Genomic DNA, 10,315 nt, shown 5'->3' with positions numbered 1-10,315 from the left:
CATGAACCTATGAGCATTTAATAACTGTATCTTGGTAAAACAGAATAATTATGCATATAGTCTTGTGATGATGAAAATTAATAAAAAGAAAGGCAAATTCACATGTCCAATAATAAACTGGCTTAGTAAAGTGACAAATCCTATGATAAATTATTTGATATGAAAAGAAGTTTGGAACGCCAGTTAGAATGTAAGTATTCAGAAGTTAAAACTTTCTAATAGATAAGCATATATATGCACCATAATTTATTAGATAAAAGATAGCAATGCTAATGTAATTCATTTTAGGCTCAATAATAATATGTGTTTCATTCATTATGTTTAGCACGTCCTTTAAAAAAAAAAAAAGAAAAACTCTCGCAAAATGAGCAAAAGGGGAAAAATGACAATAAAAATTGAGAGGAATGCTTTCTAACTGGTTTCCTTTTTTAAAATACAAATATTGGGGCTTCTCTGGAGCACCAGTGGTTAAGACTCCATGCTTCCACTGCAGGGGGCAGCGGCTGAATCCCTGGTCAGGGAACTAAGATCTTGCATGCCATGCAGCATGGCCATGGCCAAAGAGATAATAATAATAAATAAAATAAAATGCAAGCATTCCTAAGAAAGGTAATGCAATGCAATCCTTCCCAAACAACTTTAAGGCAGATGAATTTATCAGAATTTCCTAACTACAGATACTAAAAATCATGGTTTCAGTAGGGACTCATAGGACAAGTTACTAAAAGGTGAAGAGAAAGGGGGAGGGGCAGACACAAAAGATAAATTTGATTTTCTTAGCAAAATTCACCTGGGGGCTCATGGGAGAAATGGTTAATTCCAGGGAGGGGGCAGAGGAAGCACAAGATGAGTCATTTGCTATAGAAAGTAAGGTAGTACTTCAAAACATCATAAAAACATGTCAAAAAAATAAAATAAAAACAGATCGAAGGGGCTGGCCAAATCAGAAAATTTGAGCATCAAAATCCAAAAGGACAGAAATAGATCATAACCCATTGAATACCATAAGAATCCATGAATTTGGACTTAAATAAGGAAAAAAATAAAATGTGAAGAAGGAAAGCTCTTCTTTATAGCAAAATGACAACTAATAAATCTAGAAGTAACATCACTAAACAGTGCAAAGTAGTCAAAGAGAAATTTTACAGACAGAATATTGACATAGTCTCAAAATACCTCCCCACAAAACACTTGTAATTTACCAGGAGAAAAGCTGTAACTTCACAGTGGAGAAAGCACCTGAACCAAGTGATCCAAGTTAACATTAATGGACTTCGGGTACCCCTGTTATGGTACATTGACAAGGACAGGGCTTCTTCACCTCAGTGGTATCTCTGCCAAAAATATATAACACAGGTCTAAACATGAAGATAAACCCAGTCAAACCCAGAATGAAGAGCCTTCCCCTGCACCCTAACAAGAAGGACAAAGAAAAATAATGAGGTATTGATCTGCTCTTTTTAAAAGTGTCAAGTTAGGAAGACAAAGGCTTAGAAACTTTCCCAGACTACAGGAAACAAAGGAGATATTACAACTCAGTACAATGCACTCTCCTGGACTGGATCTTGGTCTGGGGAAAAAAAAATTAACTTGTAAAAAATTATTGGGACATCACTGAGATAATTGAGAAAATCTGAATTAAAATTTGGACTATGGCTTATATCATGTTAAAATATCTTATTTTGATAGCAACCATAGTTATTAAAGAGAATGTTATTCTTAGACAAATACCAAAATGTTTCAGAGTAAAGGGTAGGGTGTCTTCAATTTACTCTCAAATGGGTCAGGAAAGAAACAGAGTGTGCAATATAAATAGATCTGTAGAAACAGAGGTAGTGAGTGCAGCAAGATATAAATAAATATGAATCTCAGTAAAGGGGATTTCTTGTACAATTCTTGAAACTTTTATAGAAATTTGAAACTATGTCAAAATAAAAGTTACCAAAATGCTAAAATAAAAAGTTTTCTGGGATTGACTTGACCATCCACAATTCCCTAAATCTCAACTTAAGTGACTGATAGGACCAAGTAGGAACTTGTTGTTGTTTAGTCACTAAGTTGTGTCCAAATCTTTTGTGACCCGATGGACTGTAGCCTGCCAGGTTCTTCTGTCCATAGGATTTCTCAGGCAAGAATACTGGATGGGTTGCCATTTCCTTCTCTAGGGGATATTCCTGAACCAGGGATTGAACCTGCATCTCCTGCATTGGCAGGTGGATTCTTTACCACTGATCTACCAGGGAAGCCCAAGTAGGAAGCACAGGATGTAAAAATAATGTCAGTTCAGTTCAGTCTCTCAGTCATGTCTGACTCTTTGCGACCCCATGAATTACAGCATGCCAGGCCTCCCTGTCCATCACCAACTCCCGGAGTTCACTGAGACTCACGTCCATCGAGTCAGTGATGCCATCCAGCCATCTCATCCTCTGTCGTCCCCTTCTCATCCTGCCCCCAATCCCTCCCAGCATCAGAGTCTTTTCCAAGGAGTCAACTCTTCACATGAGGTGGCCAAAGTACTGGAGTTTCAGCTTCAGCATCATTCCTTCCAAAGAAATCCCAGGGCTGATCTCCTTCAGAATGGACTGGTTGGATCTCCTTGCAGTCCACCTGCCAAACCAAACACTGCTTGACAGATAAGGTAAAGCTGATGTTAACAGAAATACTGTTAAAAGTTCTAAGGTAGAACTTTAATAAAGTTAAAAGTTCTTTTAAGGTAAAAGTTCTGTACTAACTTTTTAGACCCAGGTTTTCTTGACATGAAAGGGAATAACTGTTCCCGAACCATCACAATGAAATGGGTAGGAATAAACTCAGCCATGTTTCTTTTTGGCCTTTTAATTTAAAGTCAATAGTTTAATAACTTCTTTGACTCTCCAGTTGGTTGCTCTCAAGCTACAAATGGATCACCACCAATATGTAATTAAAGGAGAATAACAAATAGTTTGAATCTAGATTACACAGGTGCTGACTTACAAAAGCAAATGTTGTAGCAGAAGATTAAGCTCCCAGGAGGCTGGAGGTGTGCGTCTCTGCTTATTGTCATCATAATTCATTAGTGGTCAAAGTAACACTGAGATCAATATTCCTGCAGTCACAGGAATGAGAAAAAATGATTAGCACCAAAATAAGCAACAAAGACAGTCTCAAAATATTTCTCCTTACATAATTAACTAACCAGTCATTGTCATGAATTTTAAAACTGAGATTTTCTTAGCTGTTCCATGTTTAAGAAGTGGCACAGCTTAAGGGATCTTGAAAAGAACTATTATTCCCCTAGATAAGATCATATGCAAAAAGAATGTGTGAGGTCATCTTTTATCCCTTCATCTTCGTGGTACAGAAATGGAAGGGAGGATGCTGGGATATGGTAAATAGCACAGAAGGCCATACAGCATGTGATGGTTTCACAACAAGTTCAGTCCTGAAATACACCTGAAGAAGATGTACAAGTAAGCCTTTGGTAAGATCTGTGTCTCGACCACTGGTTCCAATGCAGATTCCTGGGTCCCAGTTGAGGGGCTCAACTTCATTAGGACTGTGTTTGGAACCAGGGACTCTGCATTTGTAACAAGTATTGCAGGGACCAGTCCTTGAGAAATATTAAGAGAGACAACTAAAAGAAAAAAGAGAGAGAGAGAGAACTGTAACTGTTTTTATGAATTTAATTACTGTAAACCAATACTTACCGTGTTAGGGTAGTAAATACACCTTCAATAAATTGACCAGTATAGATAAAACGATACAGAGAAGCTTATGGTGATTCCTAACCCCCACCCCCAATTCCACCTCTTATGAAAGTTGTTCTAAAGATTTTTAAAAATTTATTTATTTATTTATTTATCTATTTTTACTTTTGGCTGTGCTAGGCTTTTATTGCAGTGTGGGCTTCTCATTGCAGTGGCTTCTCTTGTAGCAGAACATAGGCTCTAGGGTGTGGAGTTTCGTTGCTCTGTGGTATGTGAAATCTTCCTGGACAAGGAATCGAATATGTGTCCCTTGCACTGGCAGGCGGATTCTTAACTACTGGACCACCATGGAAGTCCTAAAGACTTTTGCTTTTCGTTCCTCTGGTTGTAAACACCCCCCTGACTTCCCCTAATTTAAAAAAGTAAATACTGTTCTTTTACAATAAACTCATATTTTAGAAAAATTAGAATAATGCATATTTGAAGTAGTGTAATTGGCCTATTAGGTAAGTATCAATTTTGTGCAAAATTTGAAAAAGTTTAACTCTTGCCAAGAGTAATCAAGAATTGCATAATTTAAAGCTAGCAAGCAACGTGTATGGCAACTGTGTTTATCTGTGTGGCCATGTGGCATGCCACTCTAGCCAGTAATCAGAAGTACAGTGGAACTTGTAATTACACACTCCTTGATAATGGAAATTTGTATATGACAATTTTGGTGATTGGCTCCTGTCTTTCTGCAGCCGGCTCACGTTGGTCATTTCATTAACTCTGCACTAAGTTGGTCCCACGCATTACAAGACTGGATGTTTTGTACCTCAGTTACGAAGTTACAGCAGAGTTTTACTTGCATCTGCCATGTTTTAACAGGAGCCTGTAAACCATGCTGCTATACAAGCGTCTAGAAGTAATTCAAGGGATTTTATATTATTTTTAAGGATTAATTTTAAAATAGTTTTTATCCTATAACAAGGTCATCTAAGCTTTCATCTAATGGGAGCAAAATCCCAATTCTGAGAATATATTCTTGGGGAAGAGAAATTAGATATAATAAAATACCATCAAGAGACCACATGGCCATATACTATGCTATGACTTTTGGAAAGAGTACTCTGTGGAATAATAGAGATAATTCTGAGAAAAAATTTAAAAAGCATTAAAGCAGATATGACTTTGTTTGCAAATAAAATCTTATAACTGGGCATGGATAATGGAATGGGAAAAAATGCCATGACTACAAGATCATCGGCACTATAATGTGTCCTTAACATTGTTGATGCCTATGAAAAATCACTCCTGAATTACTCATTCTTTGAATATATGGGGTATTTGGAAATTGATTCCTGTTTTCAATTTCTTGGTTATGAATGGCCTCCAGTTACAAAAGATAATCATTTAGCTCATTCACATTATCGTCTTCCTCCTGCCAACTCCTCCCAGTTTGGGGCAGTTGTCATTATTTTTAAGTTTTGTTTTGGTTACCCTTGTAACTTTAAATATTATGTCATGCCTCAATTTCTCTTTCTAAAAACTTGAATATCTTTGTCTTATTCCTGATCTTAGGGGGAATGCTTTCAGTTTTTCACCATTGAGAATAATGTTTGCTGTAGGCTTATCATATTCTTCAGCAATATTTGAACCGTGAACTTCCTGATGTTCAAGCTGGTTTTAGAAAAGGCAGAGGAACCAGAGATCAAATTGCCAACATTCGCTGGATCACGGAAAAAGCAAGAAGTTCCAGAAAAACATCTATTTCTGCTTTATTGACTATGCCAAAGCCTTTGACCGTGTGGATCACAATAAACTGTGGAAAATTCTGAAAGAGATGGGAATACCAGACCACCTGATCTGCCTCTTGAGAAATTTGTATGCAGGTCAGGAAGCAACAGTTAGAACTGGACATGGAACAACAGACTGGTTCCAAATAGGAAAAGGAGTACGTCAAGGCTGTATATTGTCACCCTGTTTATTTAACTTATATGCAGAGTACATCATGAGAGATGCTGGACTGGAAGAAACACAAGCTGGAATCAAGATTGCCGGGAGAAATATCAATAAACTCAGATATGCATATGACACCACCCTTATGGCAGAAAGTGAAGAGGAACTCAAAAGCCTCTTGATGAAAGTGAAAGTGGAGAGTGAAAAAGTTGGCTTAAAGCTCAACATTCAGAAAACGAAGATCATGGCATCAGGTCCCACCACTTCATGGGAAATAGATGGGGAAACAGTGGAAACAGTGTCAGACTTTATTTTTCTGGACTCCAAAATCACTGCAGATGGTGACTGCAGCCATAAAATTAAAAGATGCTTACTCCTTGGAAGGAAAGTTATGACCAACCTAGACAGCATATTCAAAAGCAGAGACATTACTTTGCCAACAAAGGTTCGTCTAGTCAAGGCTATGGTTTTTCCTGTGGTCATGTATGGATGTGAGAGTTGGACTGTGAAGAAGGCTGAGCGCCGAAGAATGGATGCTTTTGAGCTGTGGTGTTGGGGAAGACTCTTGAGAGTCCCTTGGACTGCAAGGAGATCCCACCAGTCCATTCTGAAGGAGATCAGCCCTGGGTGTTCTTTGGAAGGAATGATGCTAAAGCTGAAACTCCAGTACTTTGGCCACCTCATGCGAAGAGTTGACTCATTGGAAAAGACTCTGATGCTGGGAGGGATTGGGGCAAGAGGAGAAGGGGACGACAGAGGATGAGATGGCTGGATGGCATCACTGACTCGATGGACATGAGTCTGAGTGAACTCCGGGAGTTGGTGATGGACAGGGAGGCCTGGCGTGCTGCGATTCATGGGGTCGCAAAGAGTCGGACATGACAGAGCGACTAATCTGATCTGATCTGATGTTGAGGTAGGTTCCTTCTACCCTTGTCTTGTTATAGAAGACTTGACTTCTCGTTATAGAAGTTGATGATGTCAATGATACTATTCTTCTCTTCATATTTCCTTCAGTTTGCACTTCCCACTTTCTGTGAGCTTCATAGTATAAAGTTTAATGTGCTTTTTTTTTTTTTGGCAACATAACCAAGATCTTCCTTACTCTGTCCTTAGGTTGACCGCAAGGGTTTAAAGCCAAAATACTTATTAAGATTATGTCAACACCGTGCACTGCCAGGCTAAGGAGCATGTTAGAGTTATCAACATTGTCCTCCTGCTCTAAAATGGAAGATTTTGTATTATACTCTAGTTCCATTTCCTGTATTAAGACCCTTGCCACCTTCTTTCTTGGATAATGTCCTCATTCTCTTTAATATATATTCAAGTAACTCTTAAGAAAGGAGTCCTGGGAAGTAAACTTTCCAAATGCTGGTTTATGTGAAATTTCTATATTCTACTCTCACAGTTGAACTACAGGTTGGCCGAATATACAAATTATTTTAAACTCAACTTCCCCCAGAGTTAAAAGGACCACTCTATTGTCTTCTAGCAGCCAGAGATATTAATGAGAATGTGGCTGCTCAATTTTAATTCCTGAGTTGGTGGCCTAATTTTTCTCTCTAGAAACTTTTAGAAATTTAATTTATTCTTAGAGTTCTAAATTTTTACAAAGCTGTGTCCAAGTAGGTAATCTTCTCCGTTGGCTGCAGTTGGTCCTCAGTGGGCTCTTTTAATGTAAACATATATGTCCTTTTATGGGAAAATTTTAAATATTTTATCTCTAGTCATTTCCCTGTTATCATTTTCTCCATTCCTGAATCTTATAATATTTAGCTGCTGTATTTCCTAGACTGGTTTTTATATCTCCTCTTTCTTTCATACTTCCCCTCTGTAGTGGAGAATGTTATTTGTATCTCAACACCTTCTTTACCACAGTCATCTTCTTTGTCCACATCAGCTGATTAAAATAAGAATACCTGTTACTAACAACTGTGTCAGCCTGGAGCAGAACCTTAGTTTTTACGACTCTGAGTGCCTCATTGGAATCGTGTCCACCCAACTGTTGATCTAGGTGGCATCCTCTTGGAGTGTTGATGCTGAAAATGTCAGGGGATGGAATTTTTTAAAAAAGAAAACAAACAAATACAAAAAATCTTAGTAAAGTCCAATTGTAGGTATTGCTTTCCCCTCTTCCGACGGGCTCATCACTCTCTGCTGGTAAAATTAAATTGGTCTAGCATAATTTGTAGTTCACAAAATTATGTTGATTACTATGCAGAACCTTGTACTCTTCTAGATGTTTGCAAATTGATTGTTTGATGATTTGCTCCTGTATCTTCCCAGGTATCCAAGATAAACTGAATAGTCTATAATTACTACAGTTGTGCTTTTCTCTGTTTTAAAAAAAAAAAAAAAAAACTCCATCTGCAGATTCCACTTGTTAGGACTTTCTCCTGTCCAACCTTCGTTTTCTAAAATAAAGGCTAGTGGTCTTGCAATTACATTTGCCAATTCCTTAAGTGCCCTGGGTTGTAAGTAATCAGGCCCTGCTGATTTGAATGTACTGAGCTTTCTGAAGAGCTCTTCAATCACTTCTTTCCCCTTGTTTGCCTTTGTATCTCCAATAAGATAGCACTTAATCTGGTGTAGTTTTCTTATCATTGCTGATTAAAAAGGGAAAAAAAAGACTAAAAGCACAGTGAAAGCCTCTGCTATTACAGTTAGTTGTTAATAGATTTTGTTTAGCAGTACTTGTTAATAATTTTGCTAATAGTTCAGTGGTCCAATTTGCATCCTATACATTCCTTCTGTATTCTTCCTTCCTTTCAACCCTCCTTCCCTTGCTATTTCTTTCCTTCTTTCCTCCCTCTCTCTTCCCACCCTTTCATTAAACTCTCTTTTTCTTAAATTTCTTATAGAGGGTGAGGTAGGGGAAAGGAAAGGGAGGAAAAACAAAAAAGGCAAAGAATTCCACATAACTTTATGACAGAGACATTTACTAATCCCCATATATCCATGTGCTTACCCCAAATTTTCCAGCATCCTTATAGTTGGGGCAAGAGGCATACGACTAGTTCTGGCCACTAGGTACTTAAAAGTCATGGGTTCCCCTTGCCCTCTCTCCTCCGGCCCAGGTGATCTGGAAGCCAAATGTTCCTAATGACAGACCAACAAAATGCAAGTGGCCTATAAGTCATTGCTTGGTGACCAAGACCGCTGAGTCATCACTGGAAGGCAGCAGTCCTGGAGAGCCATCAGCCCCCCAGAGGCTCACACATTAAGCTGCTAAGACTTGGGGAGGGGGGAGTATTTTTGCAGCACCATCTACCTTATCTTCACTAATACAGTACCAATTTCTGGATTAGTCAGATTAGGTTTTGCCAAGGGAACAAATTAACCCTGAAATCTAAGTGGCTTAACATAACAAAGGCTTACTTCTTACTTGTGGTATGTGATTAGCTAGTCTCCAAAGAGGGCTCCCACTGACTCTTACCTCCTGGTAGTCACACCCTTATCTTAGTCACCTGCTACTCCATCTCTGCACTGATCCCATGACACACTTTAAGCAAGATAATGAAGCAGAAGCCTTAGGAAATCTTGACAGCCTCTGCATTTGAAGTCATTCATGATATAAGAACTCTGAGTATCCCACTGCAAAGAGAGTTCAGGTGTAGACGGCTGGAGAATGCAACTCTATGTGGAGGTGCACTTAGGTGTTAGACCTTAGCAAGAAGTTCATTCTCAGTTCAACCCCAGTCAAGCTTTCCAAGGATTCCAGCCCTAGTCATCCCAGGTGGCACAGTGGTAAAGAATCCTCCTGCCAATGCAGAGACGCAAGAGATGTGTGTTCTATCCCTGGGTTGGGAAGATCCCCTGGAGTAGGAAACGGCAACCTACTCCAATAGTCTTGTCTGGAGAATTCCATGGACAGAGGAGCCTGGCAGGCTACAGTCCATAGTGTCACAAAGAATGAGACACGACAGAGTGACTGAGCACAGCACACATGAAACCCTAAGTGAGAAGAACAGAACTGCCCACTTGGGAAGAATGGAGGGAAGAGACAGGGAGTTTGGGATAGACATGTATACATTTCTATGTTTAAAATGGATAACCAACAAGGTCCTACTGTATAGCACATGGAACTCTGCTCAATGTTATATGGCAGCCTGGATCGGAGGGGAGTTTGGGGGAGAATGGATACATGTGTATGTATGGCTGACTCCCTTTGCTATCCACCTGATACCATCACAACATTGTTAACTGACTGCAGTGCTCTGTTACTCAGTTGTGTCCAACCCTTGCAACCCGGGGACTTGTAGCCCACCAGGCTCCTCTGTCCATGGAAATTTCCAGGCAAGAATACTGGAGTGGGTTGCCATTTCATCCTTCAGGGGATTTTCTGGACCCAGGGATAGAACCCTTGCTTCCTGTGTCTCCTGCATTGGCAGGCCAATATTTTACCACTGAGCCATGTGGGAAGTCCATACTCCAATGCAAAATAAAAAGTTTAAAAAAAAAAAAAAACAAGAACTACCCACTGGAGCCCAACCAACTCATAGAAATGTGAGATACAACAATAAATTGTTTTAAGTCATCGTGTATAGGATGGTTTGTTGGGCATTAGTCACTAACAGAAGCAGGGCACACATCCAAGGTTGGTGTACAGGGGTTGAGCTCCACACAGTCCCTCATGGAACCATGTGGATACAGGTTCTACCGTCTTGTATCTGTATCACTGGGAACAT

General features: G+C 39.2%; 1 long non-coding RNA gene across 1 annotated transcript; it reads right to left on the bottom strand.

The window, feature by feature from the left end:
- Window positions 1-2,113: 2,113 nt before the first annotated feature.
- On the bottom strand, window positions 2,114-8,687 carry LOC129651591 (uncharacterized). Its single transcript, XR_008714224.1, has 3 exons — window positions 8,596-8,687; window positions 2,974-3,085; window positions 2,114-2,622 (listed from the first exon to the last, which is right to left on the bottom strand). It is a non-coding gene; the product is annotated as an uncharacterized LOC129651591 (long non-coding RNA).
- Window positions 8,688-10,315: the final 1,628 nt, after the last annotated feature.

Source organism: Bubalus kerabau, chromosome 4, assembly GCF_029407905.1.
Source record: "Bubalus kerabau isolate K-KA32 ecotype Philippines breed swamp buffalo chromosome 4, PCC_UOA_SB_1v2, whole genome shotgun sequence".
NCBI classification, from domain to species: Eukaryota; Metazoa; Chordata; class Mammalia; order Artiodactyla; family Bovidae; genus Bubalus; species Bubalus kerabau.
This window is presented reverse-complemented; position numbering and strand designations above follow the sequence as displayed.